Genomic DNA, 18152 nt, shown 5'->3' with positions numbered 1-18152 from the left:
CGGACCCGCTGCTGGCCGCTTCCGGGGCACAGCGTGGTGTCGGAAAAGGTAGGCACTAGCCTGTCTTAGCTGGGCAGCACTGCCGACGGGACTTTTAACGTCCCAGTTGGAGGTGCTGACCAGAGCAAGGCAACCAAGCGCCTTGCATGCCGTGACCCAGTAGTGGGTCCCGACCCACGATTTGAAAAACACTGCTCTAAGGAACTTGTCTGTCAGGCAGTCACTATTGGGTGTGAGAAGAATAAATGGGATCAAAAATCAATTTTTAAGAAGCATATGGCTATATTCACCCAGCTCTCTGGACACAAACATGACAAATATGTGTCTTAGCTTCCTTGTTTTGCTACATAAATTGGTGGCTTTTGGCTCCATAAACACAGCACAAAACAAATTAACTTTAAGGAATACGGGAATTTCTTAATTTGATTATTTTATTTTATAAAACTAAGTTTCAACAACTATCTCCCTCTTTACTGTTGCCTCAGCATGCTCTTTCAAGGTCAACCACAGGAATGTTTCTGCCATTTTATAGCCCTGTTGACACCCCAAGGGAATATTCAGAAAGACATCCTACTTTCCACATAATGCTGCTGCTATACAGTGAAACCTGTTTTAAGTGACTACCCAAGTGACTGATGGTAATTGGCTTCTTCATGGAGGTAGTCTTTTAATGAAAGGAGGCAGAACTGTACTCAACGTGCTCCCAGTTCAAAAATACATCCCTATTCATATTCAGGAGAATGCTTAAGTACACTCTTGAGCGCTCTCCTGAATAAAAATAGACTTAAACGTGTTCATAACTGTTTTCCTGAATCAGGGTCAGTGTTTGTGGATACTCTGCAACAGTCGGGAGAAAGAAGGTGGCCTAATTAGTGGGGGAGCATCTCTATTACAAATTTCAGGGTTTTTTTCTCCCCTCCTCTTTATATTACTAGAAAATTTTCATAGGGAAAACAGGATCTTTAAAAGTTCATCTGCACCTGCTGCTTATTTGTTACCCAAATTCAGAACCCGGTTTATTACACAACAAATAATTTCAGTAAAGATTATTTCTTTCCACAACAGAGAAAAAGGATTTCAGGCGAGGAATAAGCAGCAGCTACACATGAACTCAAACAAAAGGCCTTTTTCATCCAAACATCCTCCGTAATAAAAAAAAAAAATGTTTATCAGCAGAATTTTTCTCCACTTTTCCCCTAGATATCAGTGACTAACATAGCATGCGTATATGCTGGGATTTCCAGTAATGTAAATATTAATTCTGTAATACATTAATATAGCTTGACATATTTATTGTTCACATTACAATTAGCTTACAATGGATCTTGCCTATCTCTCTGCCCTTATCTTCTCCAATACACTCCCTCTAAGGTTTACTTCTACACTCCCTTTATATCTCACTCATTTAGTCACTCGTGACTTTGGGTGTGCCCCCAGAATGGCCTTCCCACTAAGGGCTGGTCCCCACTTAGTCCGGACTTCGGACTAAGGTACGCAAATTCAGCTACGTTAATAACGTAGCTGAATTCGAAGTACCTTAGTCCGGAATTACCGGGGTCCAGACGCGGCCGGAAGTCTCCCCCCGTCGACGCCGCGTACTCCTCTCGGAGAGCTGGAGTACCGGCGCCGATTGTGGGCACTTCCGGGATCGATCCGGGATCGATTTATCGCGTCTTAACCAGACGCGATAAACCGATCCCAGAACATCGATTGCGTGCCTCCGGACCAGCCGGTAAGTGAAGACTAGCCCTAAGGTATGCCAACCTTCCTCCTCCTCCTCTAAAAATCTCGTTAAAACCCTCTATCCTGTGATGTGCTCCAATCACAATAATCCCCACTACTCAGTCTTCATTATTTTATTGTTCTATACTGTACTGGTTTGCATCACTGGACAGGGCAAAGTGCCTGTTATTTGCTTGGCATAGACCCCTTCACCCCCCAAGCATATAGTGTGTTGCATAGTTATTTATATAACTAATAAATGCCACACACACAAAATTAATGGCATGACAAACTCTACATGTAAAGGAATTAATCTGGTGCCTTTTAAAAATGTAAAGCAGAGTAATGATGAAATGCCAGCACACAAGCATTAACATTTTTCACTTATTGAAAAGTTTTAAGTGCAAAGCTGGTAATAGGAAAAATGATAAAGTTTCTGGCAACCAACTAAATTTTTTCATATGGCATAACTTTGCTAGAAAAGAATTCATCTGATGATGATGCATAACTTAGTGAATATAGAGCCTCACACACTAATTTAACAGAATCACTTTTTAGGGTACAGCCCTACTTAAAACACTTACTTATCTCATTACATTTACTTCAAACATTTCAAAAGTTTTTAACTTAAAATATTTAATTAGAAATGATTCTCCAATTTGTTCGGTTCATACCCTTACAAAACTTGAACAACCTAGTTTAAAATCACCATACTTCAATGCATTTAGTAATTCTTTGGAAGGCTTCTGCTACTGCAGGTAAGGGATTGGTCTTGCAATGAGCTGAGAACACACAACAGCTGAGTGCCCTCAGTCACAACTGAAATAAGTAAGAAATGAAACCAACACATTGCAGGTTTGGGCACAAAATGACTAGAACCTGGCAAGGGGCTCAATCCAACTCCTCCTGAAGACAATGGGATGTTTCTGGCACTCTGCTATAATTACAGTTAAGAAAACCTCTCTGTTTAAAGATTGACTTTCTTACGTGCTCTAAAATTTGCACATCTACTCAGATTGTCTTGTAATTTGTTGTTAATACAGAGCTCAGGTTGCCGGGTAGTATCTTATGGCCATCCAGGATGTCAAATTCAGCAAAATTCAAACCTCTGAAAACCAGGAAATACAGAGTTAAGGTATACTCCAAGACAACCTTAACTCTGACCTCTTTGAGCAATGTTCCGGCACACCCTTAACACATACTTGCAGTCTGCCTTTGCAGATATTGCAAAACACTCAGGGAAAAGGGTACGTGACCACTATAGGACAAAGTCTAATGCCTGTGGCATTACGCCCCATATTCTTCATAGTAATATTATTATGATATGAATATGGCATAATGACGATATATTTTGTGCAAGATAGGGCACCTGAGATATCACTGGAAAGGTTATGATTTACTGAATATGATTATCATATTTATATACATGTATCATTTTTATATCTGAAGTTAGAAATGTTATCAATGCACCTATTACAAATATGTTTACACCCGGGAAATGGTCACTAGACAGAATGAAATCAGTCTAGATTGATGGCTGGAAATGGCCATTCAGAAGAACAATAGGTCATAGAAGATGCTACCCTCTCATCGGGAAAGGCTTCCGGGGAACGCTGCAAACAGCCTCTGAGTTATGGCTGCAGGGTCATGTGATCAAGTCACCTGATACTGGACTCCATGATAATACTAGTATTTTTCCACTGACCAGAGGTAGGAATCACACTGGAAGACAAAGGATTCCCGCCATATGTAAAACCTATTTAAGGTAGGGGAGTGACATAATCAGGGTTGGTTCTTCACCCCGCCCAAGATGGCTGCTGTAAACATCTAAGAAACAGACTGAACGAGGGGAGAAGGACTGAGCTCAGGCTGGAAGGTTGTCTAGCCTGTGAATGAAATATCTGAAGGTTAAGCTGCAGGCAAGTGCAGCTGGCCTTCAAGAATCTCTGCAATCTGCCTAAAACAATATTTGGGGTGAGAAATTACTACTTGTAACCAGTTTCTTTAGTATCTTAAGCTTAGATTGCGTTTTTGTTTTATTTGCCGGATAATCTGCTTTGATCTGTTTGCTCTCCCTTATAATCACTTAAAATCTATCTTTTGTAGTTAATAAACTTGTTTTTGTTTTGTTTGAAACCCAGTGTGTGGAATTCATAACTGGGGGGCAAAAAGCTGTTGAATGTCTCTCTCCACATTGAGGGAGGGGGCAAATTTCATGAGCATAGACTGTATAGTGCTCTGTGCAGTGCAAGATGGTACAATTTTGGGTCTACCCTCTTGGGGGGGGGGCATGCACTTGAGTACTGGGCAATTCCTTAGCTGAGTTTTTCCATGCAGAGCTGATCTCAGCATGTGTGTCTCCCTACCTGTATGTGTGCTGGTAAAGTGCAGTCTGAAGCCTGAGGGAGGACTTGGCTGACTTCCCTCAGCAATACAGTGTGAAGGGAGCCCAGGCTGGTGGGTCAGGCGGACTCAGTGGTACCCCAGTCCCAGGTAGCACCCTAGGGGGGGAGGGGAACCTGTCACAATGCCTTCTCTTTGGTAAAGACAAAACTCATGTTTAGGAGATCTGTACTGAACAGGAGCTACCTACACCTGCCCTACACTCAAGCATGTAGCCCACAGAAACAACAACACAGCTGCTAAATATTAAAAAACCTTCACTCCCTTTTATAATCCCTTCACCCTTATGCACAGGATGCTATTTAACACTATATTTATCATTAAACCCATAGAGCAGTCTCATTTGAGGCCTCACTGCTCATAATCCCCAGGATAAGTGCGTTGCTACTGACACAAGCTACAGAACTTTCTGACCCTATAGAGCAGTGGTCCCCAACCTTTTCAGTGTGGCGGGCGCCTGACGACTAGCCGCCGAAGAGCACAGCCGCCGGAAAAGCAGCCGCCGAAATGCGGCAACGCAAAGAAGCATCGCCACCGAAAAGCAGTGGCATTTCTGCGGCGACGCTTCTTGACGTTGTCGCTTCTCAGAGGCATTTCGGCGGCTGCTTGTTCGGCGGCCGCGCTCCTCGGTGGCGGGGCACTCCCTTGTCAGTAAGCGGACGCACACAGATGCCCTGGCAGGTGCTGTGGCGCCCGCGGGCACCGCGTTGGGGACCACTGCTACAGAGCATCTCTGAAATGAGGCATGCTAATTTCTCAAGAAATACATGCATCTTCTGACTTCGATTACACAAACGGGGAGCCAAGGGGGGGGGGAGAGTGGCCGCACAAAGGGGAAGAGACCCCCAGATCTCCTCCTACCACAATCACAATTATGCCAAGCTGCTCCCTCCACCATTCAATACAGCTATACAACACAGTGGGAGTGAATGTAGATAATTCCCAGGTCCAGAGTCAGAGTTAAAGACTCATTGATATGTCCCTTAACTTTGTATTTCCTGTTTTTCAGAGGTTTGGTGTTGCTGAACAAGACATTCTGGAAGGATAGGAGATACCAAAAGGCAATCTTAACTCCATGTTAACAAAGTTTCTTTTTTGTCAGTGAACTGATTTCAAAGTGGGGGGAGGTGGATTAGGCCCAGTCTGAATACCATCAGCAACATCTCTTGAACCTTTTTTTTAAAAGCCCATATATAAAAAATGCCAGTAACATAGGACTGATACGCAGAAGGAAGCTGCATTATATAAACAACACTATGGACTTCTAGATTGTAATTAGTGTGCAAAATTTGGACATATGCCACAGGCATGATTTTTTCCCTGGAATTATGGGATCAGGCAGGGGAAATAACTATTAAAGTTAAATTTTAGGCTGTTCAATATAAATCTGTAAAGTTGCATTATAGGTAGATACAAGCAAACTAGAAGTACTACTTTAATGCTTTATAAAATGTGTTATTTAGCAAATTCTAGCAATTCAGTTAGCACCCTTATTGATAATAGAGGTGGGTAAAATTCACCAAACAAAAAATCTAATTTGGGATCAACCAAAATTATTCGTGAATTTAGGTCAAATTCAGCAAATAGTGTCAGACAAAAAAAAGAAGAAAAAAAAAAAAACACCTGAAAGCCAAAAAAAGACATTTCAAAACTCAGTTCAAAATTTACCTTGGTTTATTGAAAAAAATTAAAGGATAAAAACATCCAAAAATTAAATGGAATAAAAAAAAGATGTTTGTTTCTAGTTGAACTTAATATTTTGTTTAACCTAAAAACAATTGTTTGAGAGATTTTTTGGTGCAGACACAAAATCAAAAAAATCAATTATTTGTCACTCCAGTTGATAGCTCTATCAGAAGCAATGGCTAAACTCCCCTTTTAGCTAAGAGGAAGCTGTCTCTTCAAGTCACACTTGAAAAGCAACTATAATAGCACTATCTAAAAATACTTGTTATTTTAAAAATTGACTACATTGCTTTAAGCAATTGAAAAATAAATTTAATAATCGTTAAATAATTTATAAAAAATTCTTAAGAGCTTAAAAGCTGCGTAACAATACAAAAAAATGCTGAAAATAATCACTATCAGTTTTTGAAAAGCAAGAGTTTACACTATAGAATTGTTACACAAACATTCACAGTAACAGCTGTGATGGTAGATTAATACTAAACAGTATCTGATTATTATATCTTGTAATCAATATTATCTCAAATAAGGATAGAAGTAACATATCAAGAGAAAGCAAGTTCTAACTGTTAAAACACATGATGAAATCAGTAGATCTGGGTTCTATTCTGGGTTTTGCCATAGATTTCCTGTGTGGCAAGTCAACCTGCATATTTCCCTATTTGTAAAACAGGGACAAGGGGTGAAAAAGAAAGAGTGCAGCTTTCCCACCTTATACGGGTGCTGCAAAGCCTAATGTAGGCATGTTAGTAAAGTGCTTTGAGACATTCAGATCTGGAAGGATCTAATTTGATTACAGCCAGGCACCCAATCATGACCACCTAGCAGGGCTGTCAACTTTCTAATCACACAAAACTGAACACCCTTGCCCCACCCCTTCTCCAAGGCTCCATCCATGCCCCGCCGCTTCTGCAAGGCCCTGCCCCTGCTCCAGCCCCCTACTTGGTCACTCACTCTTCCCCACCCTCACTCACTTTCACGGGGCTGGGCCCAGGGATTGGGGTACAGGAGGGGGTATAGGCTCTGGACTGGGAGTGCAGGCTCTGGGGTGGGACTAGGGATGAGGGGTTTGGGGTGCAGGAGGGGGCTCTGGACTGGGATAGGGGGTTGGGGTGCAGGTGGGTGAGGGCTCCAGCTGGGAGTGGGGCCAGGGATGAGGGGTTTGGGGTGTGTGCACGGGTTCGGGCTCCAGCTGGTGCTAGGGATGAGGAGTTTGGGGTGTAGGAGGGGGCTCCAGGCTGGAGCAGAGGACTGGGATGCAGGGTCCTGGAAGCGCTTACCGCAGCTTCGAGGAAGCGGCTACCAGATCCCTGCAGTCTCCATGCACATGGGCAGCCAGGCAGCTCTGCACAGTGCGTGCTGCCTTCGCGCCCACAGGCACCGCCCCTCGCTGCTCCCACTAGTCATGGTTCCTGGCCAATGGGAGCTGCAGAGCCTGTACTCGGGGCGGGGACAGCACATGGAGTATCCCAGTCCCTGACCGCCCCAGTATGTAGGGGCCACAGGGACCTGGCGGCCGCTTTTCCGGGAGCAGCGCAGAGCCAAGGTAGGTAGGGAACCTGCCTTAGCCCTGGGCCACCAGTGTGCCGCCGACCGGACTTTTAACAGCCCAGTCAGCACTGCTGAGTGGAGCCACCCGGCCCCTTTTCAACTGGGCATTCCGGTTGAAAACCAGACACCTGGCAACCCTATCACCTATACAGCTAGTTTGCATACTGTCCTGTCCAGCATAATCTCTAAATAAACTAATCTCAAGATTATATCACTCCAGTTTGATGGGTTTGAAGGTGTACGTTTCATGCACAGAAAAAGACTTTTCCTCCAAAAAAGGATCCTCACCAGGAGCAGAATATATCTCCAATGATTTGTTAGGACTTTCACAAATTTCTGTCAAGAAGGGCAGGCTTTGTTGTTGTTAAAACTTTGAGGCCTTCTTTGTATACCATAATTGATTAGTAAAAAGCACACTATTTTTGCTCTGCAGTTCATGTGAAAAATAGTTTCCCTAACATAAGGATACTGAAGAATGTTTAAGAACTCTAGCCATTCCTGATATGGATGGCTATGTTGAGGACACTAAAACAAGAGAAACCTCTATTTCAATATAGTCTCTGGCACTAGAAATTCCTCAAGCCACTGGTCTTTTTTTAATATATAAATATCAACTATGAATTACAGCATTTTCTATGCAGTATGTGTGTATTTTATATATCTTTAGAAAGCATCCATATTCCCACACTGCTCTTTTGAAAAAAACAAAAAACAAAAACAGTGTATTTATTTTTTAAACTTAGATTTTCTAACTCTTCTCCTCTAAAATGCGTACTCCAGTTCCCCAACATGTTGCTAGAAAGGCTGGATACTTTTCCAAATCCATTTGTCTTCTTGGGTGCATGTTGCTTGACTTAGCTTTTTATGCTGTTAATTCATCACACTAACTTGGCTGAAGTTTTGTCAGAAATTGCTATATTAGTTATTTTTTGTACGAAGGTAATGCCTATAGCCCCAAATCAAGATCAGGGCCCCATTGTGCTAAGCACTCTTCAGACACTTACTTCCAATCCAAACAGACAACAAGTGGGAGTAGAAACAGAGGGGAAGTGACTCGCGGCAGTTTACACATCAGCTGAGCAGCAGCATTGCAATTAGAATCCAGGTCTCCTTACTTGTGCCAATGCCCTATCTGTTGGACTACACGGCCTCTCGTTTAGGTTCTCCAATTTCTTTCATATATGGACCCAAGGGCAGAATTTCACCCTTAGATTAGACAATGTTATCAGATCTTTAGGATTTACTCATTGTTGTACATTCCCTTGTTAAGAGATATTTATGATAAGAACAGTATTTACCAGAGGCCTGCAACCAAAACCAGGGTTAATGTGACTTGTTGCAAATGTTCATTTGATTATTTTTATTTGATATAACTGCACTCAAATCTAAAGGTGACACGGAAAGAAGCATTTTCAAATAAAACTGATTTTTAAAGTTATGTCCATTGAATACTGATTGAATGTGATAATCTAGTCTGACATCCCATACTTCCGGCATGCAAGAACATAAGAATGGCCATACTGGGTCAGACCAATGGTCCATCTAGCCAAGCCTGATGCTGAAGGGAATGAAAAGAACAGGCAATCATCTAGTCCAGGGGTAGGCTACCTGCAGCATGCGAGCTGATTTTCAGTGGCACGCACACTGCCCGAGTTCTGGCCACTGGTCCGGGGGGGCTCTGCATTTTAATTTAATTTTAAACGAAACTTCTTAAACATTTTGAAAACCTTATTTACTTTACATACAACAATAATTTAGTTATATATTATAGACTTATAGAAAGAGACCTTCTAAAAACGTTAAAATGTATTACTGGCACGCGAAACCTTAAATCAGAGTGAATAAATGAAGACTCGGCACACCACTTCTGAACGGTTGCCGACCCCTGATATAGTCCCAGCATCTGTCAGTCAGAGGCTTCGGGACACTCAGACTGTGGGGTTGCATCCCTGATCATCTTGGCCAATAGCCATTGATGGACCTATCCTCCAGGAATTTATCTAATTCTTTTTTGAATCCAGTTATAGTTTTGGCCTTCACACCATCCCCTGGCAAAGAGTTTCACAGGTTGACTGTGTGTTGTGTGAAGAAGTACTTCCTTTTGTTTGTTTGAAATCTGCTGCCAATTGGTTTCATTGTCTGACCCCTGGTTCTTGTGTTATGTGAGAAGAGTTTCCCAGGGCTCTGCAGGGCAGGGTCTACCCTAATCTGGGAGCCACAGTTTTTACTGAGTCAGGGTTTAAAGCGATATTCTCTGCTCCAGTTTCATGTAGTTATTTTGTCAGAGCTGCTACACCCACTGGGGTGGAGTCCCAGCTGTTGTAACTCTGCAGGGCAGATGAGGTGGCAAACCAGCAGCCCCTGACTTCTTAGCCAAATGCTCTAACCACTACACCACCTCCAATTACAGCTGTTCATACATGTTGTGCCACCACTCATACTCCAGTGCTGGATGGAACACTCCACATTGAGACTGGAATCTGCATAGTCTGCACCTCCTTATTGATTAGCAGCAAGTCATGTGGAAATTAGTGGACCATGCTGTACCATGACACAATATGGCCATCCTTGTCTATAACAGTTCAAATTTTCATTCTTCATAAATCCTGATCATTCTCTTGGTATTAGGTTTACACACCCACTATTGAGGCAGAGTGACAAAAGATAATACAGCTAGTGACAAAATACTGTATTTTGCACTTGGATAATTTTTATAACCTAAATTTTCAAGTGCGCCTGGTGATTTGGGGTAACTACTTTTTTGGATACCCCTGTTGAGACATTTTAAAGGAATCTGATCTTCAGAGAACAAGTGTTAGTACTTAAAATTAGGCCCCTTCAAAGTGTTATTAACTAGACACCCAAAAATTAAAGGTACCCAAAAAGTCCCTGATCCGTTTTGAAAATGTAGGCCTACATTTTAAAAACATTAACTCAGTCACAAAACCCCACTGTCACGTAGGGAAGTATCCCCATTTTACAAATGGGAAAACTGAAACACAACATTAAGTGAGATGCTGGATATCATGCAGCAATATATAGCATATCAGTAACCAGAACCTGGTAGCTCCTAACTCAGTACAATATTCTAACTCCTAACTGACCTACCTACCAAAATAAAAGTTATCAGAAGCTTGATAAAATTATTTTTAATTAAGAGCATTAAATTGTTTGAAAGTGAGATGTGCACACAAACCAGGATCTGCTGGTTCCTGGAAAATACAGCACCTAACTGGTCACTTTTGACCTTTATTTTTGACAAAACAATATATGGAAAGAAATAATTATTTTAGGGTAAGTATCCAAGAGAAGTAGAAGGCATCTTTTTACATCATCAAACTTTTTGCAAGAGATGTGCAGAAAAAGAAATGAGAAGAGTCATCTTTGAAAGCAGTTCATTTTATTTTTCCTCTCATCTATGCCTGGTAGCTAAGACCAGGAAAAGGCAATTACCTTCTGACTTGTGAAGATATCTTTCAGTTATGTTGTATCTTGCTAAACTGTGATTCCTTTATCAGGAGAAAACATGTTTTTCAGGAAAAGGAGTCTGTTTCTTGGTATAAAATCCAAATTAAGGCAGACAGAAGATGTTGCCAGTTCAGATAGCAAGTATTCTGATAGGGTGGGGTCATGCTTAAGGACAGCAAGATAAGCAAGAGCTTGGGGCACTATGCAGTTTCCATTCACAGCTCACTCTCTCCTTCCGGCAGAGTGACCAGAGAGGAAGACAACTCACTCATCCATCCCTTTATGTAGGAACTTCCGATGTCATGAAATTGAAACTGTTATTGTGGTAAGTACCCTTTTATTAGAATAAGGATGTCATAAAAATCCTAGAAGAGGGTATGATACCATCTTCCTCTCCTTCACATATGGCCAAAACAACAGTTTTAACTTAAATTAACAAAAAACAAACAAAAATTTACATCTGAATTAGGGCTTGTCTACACTGGCACTTTACAGCGCTGCAACTTTCTCGCTCAGGGGTTGTGAAAACACACACCCCTGAGTGCTGCAAGTTTCAGCGCTGTAAAGTGGCAGTGTAGATATGCTGCCAGTGGCCTTAAGTCACAAGGTTCTACACTCAGTACTATTTCTAAGGGCAGAAAGGTCTGGTTGAAGCTGAAGAGGAACTTTGTGATCAGAATTTCTTCCTAGTGATAATATTAAATTAAGACAAACTCTCCATTAAATAGCCTGTGACATGCTAATTATATTATGTAATTTGCCTAGCACAAATATTAATAATTAATCCTTAAACTCCTGTGTTGAAGATACATCTTACCCCCATTTTACATGTGGAGACAGATACCAAAGTTAAATGACATGTCCAAAGCCACACAATGAGTTGAGAGTGAGACAGGATTTGAACTTTTGAGTTCCTGATTCCCAATCACGTCAATCACTATACCATTGTTTATTGAACTGTTCCAGCCATATCATCTTCAAATCCATATGGTACGAAATATTCTACCAAGTTATAAGAAGCAACATTACTGAAAATTAATTTTTAAAAACCATCCTGGGGCATTTTAAAACTCCCATAGGCAGGGACCATTCTAATGAATTAGAAGGCCCACACAGATGACTTTCACAACTTCTCTAGCTTATGTTAAGGGTTGGGTTTTTTTGCATACATTAATAGGATTTGCTAATCTCTAGATGCAATCAAACAACCATAAGCGTTAAACAACTGCTACCGCATGGTTATTTAAAACAACTAAGGCCCGGTCTACACAAAAAAATTAGGTCAATTTACTATGTCGATCAGGGTATGAAAAATCCACACCCCTGAGCAGAGTAGTTAAGCTAACCTAAGTCCCCACATAGATAGTGCTAGGTCTACAGAAGAATTCTTCTATAGACCCAGCTATCACCTCTCGGAGAGGTGGATTACCTATGGTGATGAGAGAATCCTTCCTGTTAGCATAGGCACTGTCTACACTGAAGTGCAGTAGCGGGCACAGCTGTGCTGCTGTATTGTTTTAAGTGTAGACAAGCCCTAAAATATGTTATCTCTCTGACCAAAGAGACACCAGTTCCCCTAAGCAACTCCATCAGTAAATGCCTTTGTAAACAGATGAGCCTTGCAGTATGCCACGAATGTCGAACTTGGCTTCTGTGGGACCAATGCTGTACATTACTTTACTTCTTTTGAATAGCAACTCGGAAAACAGATAGCATTTATAGAGCAACAGAATGTTGCCATCTTAAGTTCCAAATCATGGTCATTTGTGAGATGGAATAAATCTGAAAAGTAGCTTCCACTTTATGGAATGCAGGCTGAAGGATTATCTCCTGTATCAAGACTACAGTGGGTCAAACTACAACATGGTTTTATCAATACATTTAGAAGGACACAGGCTACCTATAAACTCAAGGGCATTTTTTATCTGCAGTAGCTCAGAGAAGCAGCTCATTCTACAAGGAATTATTAAAGTCTGATGATGGTAGAGGCAAGATCTGGCTGAAGCTTCATCTATAAATCAAAATCCTATTTAGTGTCTGAAAAGTATGTCAAGTAGCATATATTATTATATACTAAATTTTAAGATCGTAACCATTACACCAGCAGGCAAGCAGTGTCTAGTGAGTAACTTGTAATACAAGATTGTCAAGTACACATTTATAAAACTGTATTAACTAGAGGTTCCAATCACACTTTGTTTTAGAGATAAAAAATGGCTGAACTCAAAGCCAAGGTATTGCTCCAACTGTAGACCTTCTACAAAGAAAATTTAGGATTTGCCATCACAAACAAGTGGCATGTCAGTCTAAGGCAGGCAGTTTCTACCATTAATTTAAACAGAAACACAACTAGGATGCAAGAAACCGAAAGGTTCTCAATGCATCACTGCTATGCTGGAAGAAAGTCAAAAGCATCATCATCTCATATACAAGCTTGGGCTCAAATGGGATTTGTAAGGCACCCGATAGCTTTTTATTGTACTTTTTATTATATTCTTCACTATGTAATATCCTTAGAAACGCCTTTCTCGGCCCGTTTTTATCCTTTCCCATTATTCTTCTCCCTGTGTTTTACAAAACACAAAACAATATTACTTCCTTGTTTGTATATCGACACCATCAATGAAGTCAGCACAAAACTAGGAATAGGCTAGCTCTGTAATAGCAGAATACCAAATAGCGAAGATGCTCTCAGCAGCTGAGTAGCAGGTTTATAAAAAATATTTAGACTCCACAGGACCTTCGCCACTAGACTGAGGTACTGTAGGCTTCATTATTTGGTCTGATTGTCTCTCTAAGTTTGATTCCAAGTACCACATTTTCTCCAAGGGACTCAACAAAAGGTGTTTGCAATAAGTAGTTGAGGAGACACAAAGGGAAAGAACCTATATTTCTCAAAGGCAATTTTCACTGTAAAAGAGGAAAAGAAGCTGTAATCAGGCATAAACTAACACAGAGATACTATACCACAACCAGTTAAGCCACCCTTTCTAATGTGCAAACAGTGAATTTTGAAAGTAGAATAATCACAAATGGAATCAACTGAAGCTTGAGGAGTCCAAAATATAATCACTCACAACTGCATGTTACCATGTGGACATTAAAAAAAAAAAAAAAAGAATATCAGTCATGTAAAATGAAGGCTGCAAGACTGCTAAAATCCCAGACTCTCAACTGGGTGTCCCACCTAAAATAAACTAAAGGTTTGTATTATCTGTTTTATCCTTATGACCAGTAAGGATATATAGCACGTATGCAAAACTGACAATTTTTCTAAGTTTTGTACAAATATTCATCCTCAAAATACCTTTGGGAGGGTCAACACCTCAATTTACAGCTGGCAAAAATTGAGAAGAGAGGTCAGTGGACTTATCTGAAATCATACAGCAGGTTGGAACAGAATCCCAAAGGTATTATACTAGTATTCTATTAACCGCTAGAGACAAATTTAGGTTTATAAACCACTGATTTCTCATTTATACGTATTCATATTTATTATTTGTATTATGGTAGCATGAAAGATGTGTTAGGAATTGTATGAAAAAGAAATATGCGGCCCCTACCTCAAAGACATTACAATCTGCAAAGATACAAAACAGGCAAAGGTTCAGTTAAGGGACATAGCACACAAGGTATATGATCAGGCTGATAACAGGCACATGTCTTGTAGGACCAGGTTGCCAGATATGTTGTAATTTATTGTTTCTAATTGTTAAAGCATTTGTTTGTAAAACTAAAGAAGTGCAGTTTTTTGAGTGGTCTGGAGGGAAAGTTACACCAGAGCTTCCCAGTGAAGCTAACCTAATTGAACTTTTTGGTCTCTACTGGCAAATGATTACATGCACTGCTCTTACCTATGCAGTAATGTAACTAGATATTCCAGGGATAACAGCACATCCTAAACACACATCTAAGCTTTGTGAGACTCTCAACTGGTTATGTTTCACTCTGCTTGAATTAAAAACTGAAAAAATCCAGATATTAACGAGTCCTGCCTGGGGTATATGGATTATGAAAAATCCTTTCAGGGCTTCTAGCTCTTTATAAGATGCACATCAGAAAGTATAAATGGCAAACATTTTTACTACAGTTCAAACTAGAGCTTAATAAAACCTGAGATCAATTAATAGCAAATCCTGTTTCTTGCTTCTATCCTTCCAGCAAACACTACAGACAATGGCAAATGGAGGGTTTTGGAGAATATGAATATAGCCCAAATAGGACCATGTAAACATTAAGGGATAGAATGCATCTTAAACACCTCAATTATGTGGATACATAATAAGACTAACAGAGGCTACTTATTTTTAGGATTAGTCTAAAAATGCTAAACAAGAACAATGCATAATGAATTATCCAAGCGTAAATAAAAATATGAGAACAGTAAGAACAGTAAATGACATGTTCACCACCTGAAGAAGAGGCAAAAGGTCTATTCTTCCGTTACATGCATTTAATCGAAATAACTTGACTAGAGAATGATAATTATAGTTTGCGTGTATGTCCAGACAATAGATTCACAGGTGGTATTATACACACTTCACTATACCTTTGCACTATCAAGTATAAACAATTATTTCTTGGCCAATTTATTATTACACCATCAAATTGAAGATTATTTTTGTATAAATATGGTCTCTTCCAGCAATATTACCAATGAAGAAATCCAAAAAAATGACATAGTTCCCATTAGGTATGCTGCCATATTTCAGCCAAATGGAGAAAGCGAAGGATTTAGTTCATTGGGAGTTTCCCTTTGAGAGGAAGAATACCTCTCACAGATAGAGGAAAGGAAGGAGGGAAGAAAGTAGAAAAAAAGTACATGACAGATGTGTTAGTCTTCTTGCTTAATGTGATATTACAGTGATGAACACGGTATAAAAAATAGACTAGGAAGAAGCCAAGGAATTTTCCTCAGCCTTCTCAAAGGTCCTTCCATATTTCTTTACAACAGCCTGATGGCATCCCCTTCCCTGCCACTCATTATGTTAGTTTATTCTTCCTACCATAAGGGACTCTCATTAGAATGTGAAGTGAGTTTGGTGGTCTCATGGCTGAGAACTTAAAAACTGGATGGTAACAGACTGACTCCCAGTGATAATTAAACCTGGTGATATTCTAAACATAAAGCGCTCTCAACCAGGCTTGTAGCTGTTTCCATTGCTTCACACTGACTCAACAGACATTCTACGCTTCAAAGTGGCAGAGTGACAATCCTGGAATCTTATTATATAGATATGCAGTTATATTTAAATGAACAGCTTTTTGCTTGGACTAGACAAAAGTTATGCTGCAGGCCAGCAGCTACATTCCAAATGGGGATAATGATACTGATTTCTCTTGTAACACATTGAGATCTGATGGAGAAAAGTGATGTAGAAGAGCTAGTTGTTATTATTATCATCTCCTAGTTAGACATCACTTAACCCCTTGGCATCAGCCGTGTCTGCAATAATGGAATTTATACTGATACTATTCCAATTAAGCAACAGCACCTGTTACAGGCACTATCACTAGAGTAAACAAATTGGTAGAGAAGCAAAGCAATTAAGTAGGGAACACCTTATTGGGTTCAGTATACACCCATCGGTCTATAGAGTGCACAAAGTAGGTGGGGCACGAGTCACTCTCACCACCAAAAATTGGTCACCCTCCTTATCTCTCTAATGTCACTCTCCTGAGACCAGTCCGGTCACAACTACACTAGATATAAAGTGCACAGTCACTCTGGTAGCTAGCTGCTAAATAAAAATGTAAAAGGAACATTCAACTGAAATTTGGCTCTAAACTTACACTTTATAACAAACAAAAATTGCCTTTACAAAACTTAAGACCAGCACTAAGTGCCTCTACATTTTTTGGGGTGGGGTGGGGTGGGGTGGGGGGAAGAAGGGGAATTCCAATTCAAACAGACTTCCCCTCACCCCCCTAGAAAAGCCAAGCTGTTGAAAAAAACTGACTTAAAGAGGGAAACTGAATCTGTTGACTTTCACAATACAAGCTGGGAGAAATAAAACAAAACAAAACACACCATCCCAAACTGTATTAAAAGAGATGCAAGGATTGTATTAACTCTTTAATCATCTAAAGTGTTACCAATAGACTCAGGTTTGATTACGGCATGTTACTAAGCCAGCAGTAGCCTTTTAATCACCACCTTGTTTCCCGAAAATGACCTGGGTCATCCTGAAAGACCAGGTGGGTCAGGTAATATATTTTATTGGACCAACTTCTGTTAAAAGAGACAAGCTTTTGAGCTTATACTGAGCTCTTCAGCTCTGAGTGAAATAAAGCTTTTTGTACACTAGAAAGTTTGCCTCTTTCACCAAGGGAAGTAAAAAATATTACTTGACCCACCGTGTCTCTCTCATAACCTGGGACCAACAGCTACAACAACCCTGCATGGATCATCCTGGCCATATCTAATCTTTAGGGGATGCGAGGGAGGCTTCTCCTGCTGGCATAGCCCCTCACACCAGCTGCAGAGCTGATGCATTCTCCCTCCCGACCTCCCCCAACACACAAATAACTCAAACATTTTGCGGGATGGGAAAACTGTTCCCCCCATGTTCCTGGTGCGCCCAACACGGCGATCTGTGCGAGGCTCTGGTCCGCGTGGTCAGCGGCTCAGCGACCCAGAGAGCGGGGCGGCGGGAGGGGATGTCACCAGAGCCCGGGGCTGTTGGGCCTGAGGAGCGCGCTGCCGGCTGTCACGGCTTCCCCTACCCCATGTCAGAGCCCAGGGAGCGGGGCTAAAGCCCACCACAGCGCGGGGGCAGCAGTGACCACGGCAGACGGGGGAAGGAGATACGCGCGCGTCAAGGGACGGGGCCAGCTGCCCCGCACGCCTACCGCGGGCCCGTCAGCGCCAGGCGAGGGAACGCGCACACGGACTCACCCAGCAGCGCTCCGCCAGCTGAGCTCCTTCTCTGCCACAGCAGCGCTAGCAGCTCCCGCCCCCTAGCGCAGCAGCGGCAACTCCGCCCCCCATGGCCTCGTGCCACGTTAGCCCCGCCCACGACCGTTGCCAGCCCCTCTGCGCCATCCCAGTGCAGAAAGCCACGTGACAGAGCTCGGTCTAGTCCCCCAATCATGTGACAAGGGGGAGACTCAAGAGGGAGGGGCCTCGTGAGGTGGAGTGGCACGTACGAGTTTCAGGTCCCACCAATGCGAGAAAGGGAACGCGGTGGGGACATTTTCAGTCAAGCGTTTTTGCTGCAGTAAGGCATCGGCACATCGCACCCTAGAGAAAGTTTGATTTTTTTTCTCCTTAAGGAAAATACCATTTCTAGTCAAGTGGCTGCCATTTAGTTTTGAAAAGC

General features: G+C 41.5%; 1 protein-coding gene across 4 annotated transcripts in view; it reads right to left on the bottom strand.

Annotated features, from left to right (window-relative positions):
- Positions 1–17842, bottom strand: part of ATP7A (ATPase copper transporting alpha) — a 61947-nt gene extending 44105 nt beyond the window's left edge. For 2 of the 4 annotated variants that reach the window (XM_005291799.5, XM_042851048.2), the window contains exon 1: positions 17729–17842. The gene's annotated coding sequence lies outside the window, so the exon portion shown is untranslated. Of the gene's footprint in view, positions 1–17682; positions 17708–17728 lie in introns of those variants that run through there. The other 2 variants (XM_065556606.1, XM_042851047.2) reach the window with 2 other exon arrangements.
- Between the last annotated feature and the right edge of the window lie 310 nt (positions 17843–18152).

The sequence above is a fragment of the Chrysemys picta genome, chromosome 9 (genome assembly GCF_011386835.1).
Source record: "Chrysemys picta bellii isolate R12L10 chromosome 9, ASM1138683v2, whole genome shotgun sequence".
NCBI lineage: Eukaryota > Metazoa > Chordata > Testudines > Emydidae > Chrysemys > Chrysemys picta.
The sequence above is the reverse complement of the archived record's forward strand: the minus strand, read 5'-3'. Positions and strand labels throughout refer to the sequence as shown.